The sequence below is a fragment of the Miniopterus schreibersii genome, assembly GCF_964146895.1.
Source record: "Miniopterus schreibersii genome assembly, chromosome: 20".
In the NCBI taxonomy this organism is placed as follows: Eukaryota; Metazoa; Chordata; class Mammalia; order Chiroptera; family Miniopteridae; genus Miniopterus; species Miniopterus schreibersii.
This window is the reverse complement of record NC_138122.1, coordinates 25,484,736-25,493,270: the sequence shown is the minus strand read 5'-3', so window position 1 is coordinate 25,493,270 and position 8,535 is coordinate 25,484,736. Positions and strand designations below refer to the sequence as shown.

General features: G+C 44.3%; 1 pseudogene across 1 annotated transcript; it reads right to left on the bottom strand.

The window, feature by feature from the left end:
- Positions 1-1,423: 1,423 nt before the first annotated feature.
- LOC308550095 (interleukin-33 pseudogene) lies at positions 1,424-3,401 on the bottom strand (annotated as a pseudogene). Its single transcript has one exon. The product of its transcript is annotated as an interleukin-33 pseudogene (transcript).
- Between the last annotated feature and the right edge of the window lie 5,134 nt (positions 3,402-8,535).

The following is an 8,535-nucleotide window of genomic DNA, read 5'->3' as shown; positions in this document are numbered from 1 at the left end:
GCGGGGCGGGCAGCACAGGGAGGGCCCTGGCATGTCACGTTGTCATTATTTACTGCAGCTAGTTAACGTCCTAGGTCCCTGACCTCTGCCACCCCGGGTGACTGTCCCAACAGCTGTTTCTGTCGCTCAGATGACACAGCCGGCGCAAAGCGAACTGAATCCAGATTCCCTGCCCTCGAGCTCTGTCCCTGCCTCGCTCCCCAGTCACATCTCTCATCTCAGCCCCCATCGCCAGCCACTGCCTGTTCTGCCCTCGCACTCCTGGGTGCCAAGAGCCAATCTAGAAAAAACGCCTGCCCAAGGGGACGTGAAGGTGCCAAGGGTCTCAGGCTGTGGCCCGGGAGCTCGGTGGCTTAAGAGCATCGCCCGGATCCGCCAAGGTTGCGGGTTCATCCCTGGTCAGGGCCCATCGCAGAGCCAACCAATGAATGCATGCGTAAGTGGAACAGCAACAAAAAAAGAAAATTCCAGGGACTGTTCCTCCATCCGCTTCCCACAAGATGCCCTTGCTCAGAATAGTCCCAGAGATTTGAACAAGCGATCTGTGCGAAGATGTTTACAGCAGCGCTTTTCCCATCACCGCAGGCGTCCCACCGCAGGGAGGCGGGGAAGGAAGCTGCAGTCTGCCTTTGGGGAAAACTATGTGGCTGTTTCAGGGATCGCTGCGGGAAATGCATGCCTGTAAACAGGTAAATGAAGTCACGGTGATTAAAAAAGTAGAACCCAAAATAATGTGTGTATACTGATTATAAAGTGAGACGATCACTTGTGCACCCTGAAAAAGATGAAGTGAATTTAGTATAACGGGAGTGGTCCATCGGGCCAATTGATGGAACTTTTATTTCCTGAAACGTCGTGCAGGTGTTTGAAATTTTAAACCCGTCTTGCTGTTCCGGGGGGCAGAATGCAGTGGAAACAGCATTATCAGATTTCATTTAATGTTTACTCCTCAGGCATCAAGATGTCCTTTTTCGGTGATTTGCATTACTGGACCGGCCTGGCACCGGATGGAGCTGTGTGATGTATCTGCCCCGGTCAGAAAGACCTGAGCGCAAATCTCGGTTCTAACCACCTGCCGGGTGTGGGCTCCTGAGAACCTAATCCACCTTCTCTGTAAACTGGGGGTCGCTCTGGTCGGATTGTTGTGAGGGTTAAATGCAGTGGGTGGTGAAAAGTGCCTGGCAATATGTAAAGCACTGACTTTACATGTTTGGGGGTATATTTTTAGTTTTTATTTTTATGTTTTAAGGATTTCAAAAAATACATAATTTTAACATAATGAGAAAAACATTCCATGGCATGCTACGCACTCTCTGTTTCCCTCAGATGTTATCTGTCTCTCTCTCTCTCTCTCTGACAGTCTCTTCAGTGATATCTATTTGGGCTACTCAACCCAGGATTCACAGCTTTCCAACCCATTAAGTTTAAGAGTGCTTAAATTTAATATTCTCTCTTCTTGAATGCTCAGTTTGGTCCTTTAACTTAATTAGAGCAGGATGGTTATCCTTTACTCCTGTAAACACTCCAGGACTGCTCTTACATTCAAATGAAACACATGCAGAGAGCTCGGGGTCTGTATGAAGAAAAAAGGTCTGGTCTGACAACAGATGTTCACATTTCTGTAGCTCCACAGTGTTCCTTGCGGTTGGCACGCAGCAAGAAGTCTTTGTCTTTTGTAGGACTCAGGCTTACCATTAATTTCTGACCATCACCACCATCACCTGGTTCACTCGCAGGTGACTGCGAATCATAGTAACGGAATAAAACCTTGTCTGTCTCTGTTTTTTTCTCAGTTCTTCAACACGGATCTCATAACCTCCACCAGCAAAAACAAGAGTAACGGATTGATCGTTGTATGCGCTCAGGGAAACAGAACGTTCTAGGATACGTGAGCCATCAATTGTTCTATGTCTGGTCCGTAGGCATATCAAAGGCACAGGCCCCTGCAGATTGTTCAAGGTGCTCGAGGTGCTTCCCACAGCCCCTGAACGGCAGATGCGGCTCTTTGCCATCTCCAGCTGTTGTTGGTGAACGCCTTTTGGTGGCATTTCTCCTAAAGTAACAGGCCTTCTTTTCTACAGCAAGGCCCGAGCGTAGCTGCATAAAGCGTATCTGGCAAATTTCTTTGGCCTCCTGTTGGGAATTTCTCAACCCGGGAGATTTTACCAGGGCTTTTCTCGCTGAGTTGTTTATCTCTGCTGGGGAAATTTCGGTGGTTGAATACTTCATGGTGGGCTTTATATCTCAGGCTTCTAAGTTATAAACATGAAGGGCTGGTTTCAAGTGATGAGGTTTCCTGTCGTTAATACTTGGCAGTAGTTGATGCAGTTATATTCCAACTCCTATGTTTGGTTTTTTTAAAAAATATTTTATTTGGGGATATTTTTAGATTTACCAAAAAAATTTTTAAAAAACCCTGCAAAGATAACATAGAGTTCCCACCTACTCCTCATTGCTTCCCCTAACGCCGACAGTGTGCATAACCGTGACACCTTTGTAAGTATTCTGTGGGAGGCTCTTCATCAAAGTTTCCACTCATTTATATCAGCATGAACTCATCTTTTTCTGTTTTAGTCAATGAGTTATAACCCATTATAATAGTTATTTATTTTGATGCTCAAGCTGTCACAGACTTAGTCACTGAGACCCACTTCAAGCCGGCTTGTACCCTTTTCTCTCTTTTTTAAATCCTCACCGGAGAATATTTTCCCCATTGCTTTTCAGAGAGTAGAAGAGAGAGAGAAAGAGACACATCGATGTGAGAGAGACACACACCCCGATTGGTTGCCGCAGGCACCCTGACTGGGGTCCGGGATGGATTCCCAGGAGGGGGCATTCCGGAGGCAGCCAATCAATGACTCTCATCATTGATGTTTCTCTCTCTCTCTCTCTCCCCCTTCCTCTCTCTGAAATCAATAAAGATATAATAATAATAATAAATTTCCCCAACCTCCAATGGCCACGATCAACAAGATATGAGTGAAAGTGCTTGATAAAGATTTAGAAATTGAACACTTCCTAATCCATCTCAAAAGCCATCTAACAATATCTGAGGAATGTATTTATTATAGACACCTTCGCTGTCCTCATTTGTTGTAGACACAGAAAAGCCCTATATCCTGGATTCTGGCCATCGTATCATTTTAAAGGCCCTCTGCCAAGCAACAAGGAGAAAACATCGAGCGTCTTTCTATGTTTTTCTCTTTGTTCGATGTATTCGAAGAATTAGATCTGACAGTTCCCTCAATGAAGCCGTACTTACCAGGTTCTTTTGTATGGTGGCTGATATTGGTGGAAGATTGTAGGTAGTGGAAAATTCACCAAAATGTTTTCCAATGACCAGATGAAATGTTGGGGGCTTTTCATGTTTTTTGTTTTGTTTTGCTTTTTTAAAAAATAAATTTTTTAAAAAAGACTAAAAGATTAAATCTTGTTTCATTGCGCCACCTGCTGGCAGCTTCTCAGAATTTCTGTTTCTTCCAACAAAAGGTAAAGGCTTGTTCAACAAAGATTTCTTAACAAATATTGTTTTTTCTTCCACCTGAAAAACTACCACTCACAGAGTCTGGGTAGTAGAAATATTTCAATGTTCTTTATCTTTAATAAAACAAAACATTTGCTTTCCCAGTTTTCAACAATGAAAATACATTACCTTTTTATTGTGACAGATAACATATAGTTTAAGTAATAATTATAAAGAGAATCCATGTAACTAAGACTCAGTTCAAGAATAAGACATTGGCAACAACAACAAAAAAGAAATGGCCCTGGCCGGTTTGGCTCAGTAGTTAGAGTGTTGGCCTGCGGACTGAAGGGTCATGGGTTCGATTACGGTCAAGGGCACGTACCTTGGTTGCAGGCTCAATCCTGGGCCCCAACTGGGGCATGTGAGGGAGGCAACCAGTTGATGTGTCTCTCTCACATCGATGTTTCTCTCTCTCTCTCCCTTTCATTTTCTCTGAAAAGCAATGGAAAAAATATCCTTGGGTAAGGATTAAAAAAAAAAAAAAAAGCATAGTTACTGTTGCCAGATATATATAAAACAGAGAATGTTTGGCCTGCAAAGCCAAAAAAAAAATTTACTATCTTTACAGAAGAGGTTTGCCCAATTATAATTAACTCCCAGGCTCTAGGGAGTGGATCACTTTTCCTGGACAAAAGGGAAGCTAACACATTTGGAGATCAGCCATCATGGAGGAAAGGGAGGTGGGGTGTTGAATTTCAGTAGCAACCAATTGTGTCCACCACCATAGCCACCCACTCTTCCAGCCTTTATTATCATGGCCCAGGACAAGGCTGAGGCACAGGACAAAGCCAGTATTAATCAAATACAGTGACAATATCACAGGAGAAAATGAAGTACATTGGGGAGGGGGCCTGTTTTCAATCATTCACCAGATTTGAAAGGTTGGACAAAGTTATTACCTTGATAGCTCTTTTGTCATCTTTTGAAGAGCCATTGACAATAAAATTGTCCTTTATTCATTCATCCCTCTATTCAACAAGTATTTATTAAGGACTTATTGGGAATTGTATTAATTTGCTAGGGCTGCAGTAACAAAGTGCCAAGAGTTACATGGCTCTAACAACAGAAATGTATTGTCTCCCAGTCCTGGAGGCCAGAAATCTGAAATCAAGGTGTCAGCAGAGGTGGTTCCTTGTGGAGGTGCTGTGGGAGAATCTGTTCCGTGACTCCCTCCTAGCTTCTGGTGGTTTGCCTGAAATCTTTATGAGGTACCGGTGAAGCAGTCATTCTTGTTAACAGCTTAGGAACCTTCTAAGATCCTGTCTCTCAAGGAGAAAACAGCTTAAGGAGATGGTGGCTACAAACAAAAGAAGCCATGTGTGGCTCAGTGGTTGAGCATCAACCTAAGATCCAGGAGATCATGGTTCGATTACCGATCAGAGCACATGCCCAGGTTGTGGGCTCGATCCCCAGTCGGGGGCGCGCAGGAGGCAGCCGATCAATGACTCTCTCATCATTGATGTTTCAACTCTCCCTCTCCCTTCCTCTCTCTGAAATCAATATACATTTAAAAAAAAAAAAGCTTCTCTCCTTCGCCCCATAGAGTGTCTGAGCATCTTCCTCAGGACACCCAAGAATCACCTTTCCTTTCCTTTCAGTGTTTCAGATCCTTAATTAGGATATAACTCTTGGCATGGAGGTTTTTTGCCCACCTGCTTAAGACTTTCTTAGTTTGCCCAGCATCTCCCTGTTTAATCAGGTCACCCTCGTCAAAAAGTCACCTTACTCCTGGCCTGCGTGGCTCACTGGTTGAATGTCAGCCTAGGAACCAGGTCAGGGCACAAGCCCGGGGTTTGGGGCTCGATCCCCAGTAGGGGGCGTGCAAGAGGCATCCAATCTATGACTCTCATCACTGATGTTTCTCTCTCTCTCCCCCTCTCCCTCCTCTCTTTGAAATAATATAAACATATTAAAAGAAAAGAGAGTCACCTTCTGCCTCATCCCCTGCCATGAAAGCAAGTTCAAGAAAACAGAATGGTTCTGGTCACTGGATTTGGACCCAGACTTCCTGAGCTTGGCGTCTAGACCTCCTCACTCCCAGGCTACCCCGCTATGTTTTAGGACACGTGCTCCCAGGTGTTGGAGGCCACCCACCCGTTTCAGTCAAGGCAGCCTCCAGGGTCCTTATACTTGACTCTCATTCCACCTCCAAGGCCTCGCCCGGGCTACTCCTATGCCTCCCCCCTGTGAACTCCAAGAACAGGGCCTGAACTGTAATTCGTCTCCGAATCTCCAGCACCCGGCACCGTGTGCACATATAAAACATAATATGCTTTCTGCAAATGCTAATGGAATAAAGTGGATGGCCTGACCCGAGGGGCTTCCGAAGCATTTATACATTTAGGACACAAAATCCCCTTTAACTGCGCAGACTCGTCCCCTTTTCAGGCCCGTAGGTAACAGGTCTTCCTAACGGTTTTCTGGCCACCAAAGTTTCTGTGGCCAAGCACCCGTCTTCTTCCTTTTTTTTTTTTTTTTAAATAATACTTGTTTTCAACCTGGGCACAGGAGGCCTTCAAATGTTTCTTTATCGAGTCCTGAAGTCTTCTAGAAATATAAGCATTCACGGGGGGAAGGAAACTCAGCGACAGCTGCCCTCTCCCTAAACGTTTTCTGAACACACGTAAACAAGAATAATCTCGTACAACTTTTTTTACATGGAGAAGTTCTCAGGGCTCACATCCTGGTCTTTCCGCATTTCTAGGTTTAGTCATTTACGGCAGGGCGTTTGGGGCAACCCCTAAATTCGGCTTCCCGTTCAGGTACACTCACCTCCGCTACGCGCCCTCGCTCCGCCCCTTCCGCTTTGGGAACACAATTCCGCTCACTTCCGGCAAGGGGCGCCTAGAGCGCAGGCGCCACTCCAGGTGCCGTCCATCAATCTCTTAATTAGGGCTGACGCATGCGCATGTGCAAAAGAGGGGGCGTGGCTGGACAATTGCGCGGGAGAACGCGGGCTCACGGAACTCACGCGACTGACTCCACCCACTTGAATTGGTGGGCGGAGCCGAGAGTCGTCGTGTTCCCTCCCCCCCCCGGGGTGCAGGCGGCGCACGCGCACGGAGTGCAAGAACGTGGCGCCGGAACTAGGGCGAGCCTTTACGCACGCTCCTGTCAATAAAGCGAGCGGCTCTTACGTCAGCATCAGAACCCGCCTCCTTTCTCTCCTCACCTGCCTCTGACTTTTAAAGGGCCAGAGCCCTTTTTCAACGAATTGCTTTTTAAAAATTAAGCATTTAATAAAAGCTCACTAGGTGCCAAGCCCAACTTACATTGTCTCCTGTGTGCCTTTTCCAGGTGTTCCTTTTGTGATCATGGTAATAATTACGTTATTTTTGTGTAAATTTCTTCCCTGGCTGCGATTGTACCATTCCCTTGGAGGCAATAATTGGAAAGGGAGGCAGAGTGGTGCCCTGGGCAAGGCCCCCTAGGTCAGGAGGCCTGCGGGTGAGCCCTGGCTCCGCCCGTCCACGCTCTGTTACTCCAGACAGGGTGCCTCACTTCTGTGAAGCTGAGTGTGTTGATTTTTTTAAATTTACATTTTATTTTTTTATTCCTCAGTTACAGTTGACATTCAGTATTATTTCATATTAGTTTCCGATGTACCATATAGTGGTTAGACATTCATATAATTTATGAAATGATGCCCCATAAGTCTGGTACCATGCATAGTTATTACAATATTATTGACTGTATTTCCTACGCTGCATTTTACATCCTCGTGGCCGTTTTATGAGTTTGCTGATTTTTAAAATGCTAATAAGGTTCCTACCTACCTCATAGGATTGTTGTGAACAGTATATATATATATACTTATATATATATATATATTTTATTATATATATAATATTTTTTTTAGTATATATATATATATATATATTTTTTTTTTAAGTATGTAGCTCAGTTGATTAGAGCATCGTCCTGATATGCCAACGTTTCGGGTTCGATCCCGGGTCAGAGCACATAAGAGAATCAACCCCAATGAATGGGTAAATAAGTGGAACAACAAATTCATGTTTCTCTCTCTCTCTCCCTCCCTTCCTGTCTCTTTTAAAAATCAATTTAAAAAATAAAGTATGTGGGGTACCCATACTACACCTTACACCACCTGTCTAGTAAACCATTAAAAAGTAGTCACTCAGTGAAATTATTTAATCGGAAAATGGTTTTAGAGTCCCTGTTACATAGTTCCAGATGGTCCTTCAGAAGGAAATATTTAATCGCCAGGGTGGGTAGCCCTATGTATGTAACGGTGCCTGTTTCCCAACAGTGTTGCCAGTGCCACAGGCCTTCATTTTTACACCCTCTTCCTAGTCTAGACAGTATGTCATGGTACGGCAGGGCTGTTTCAACTTTCATTTCTTTAATTGCTAGTGAGGCTGTGCATTTTTCCTTCAGATGATTTATTATCTGCATTTCTTTGCCTAACAACTATTTTCAAACACTGTAATTTCCACTGGCTTATCCCTGCAGACATTATGTTAGGTTCCGACAAAGCATTTTTCTGACCAATTAAAAGAAAAAAAAAAGAGGATTGGGGTGGAAAGAATGAAAAGGAAACTTTCCTAAGGAAGGGATAGAGGTCTCAGAAAGTAATGGTCTGTATCTCCGCTGTCCCCTATGGTAGCCAGTTGCCACATGTGCCTACTGAATACTTGGAACCAGGCTAGTGTGACTGAGGAATTGAATTTTGGTTTTATTTCACTTAAATTTAAATATTAAATAGCCACCTACCTGATGGCATAACCCTAGAGATTAGGATAGAAAAAAATGAGGGGAAAAGAGGGGTCCTACAGAGTCACTCTGAAGTGGCCTCACCAATATGAAGGGGCTGAATTTAGATTTTTGGTTCCCAAGACAGTCCCAGACAAGGGTGTGTTCAGTTTGCAAAAATCTATCAAGCTATATACACTGATGATATTCCCACTTTTCTATGCGTATTTTACACGTCAATAGAAATGTAAACTACATTCGCTGTGTTTGTGTTACCCCTTTTTAGGCATTTTTCT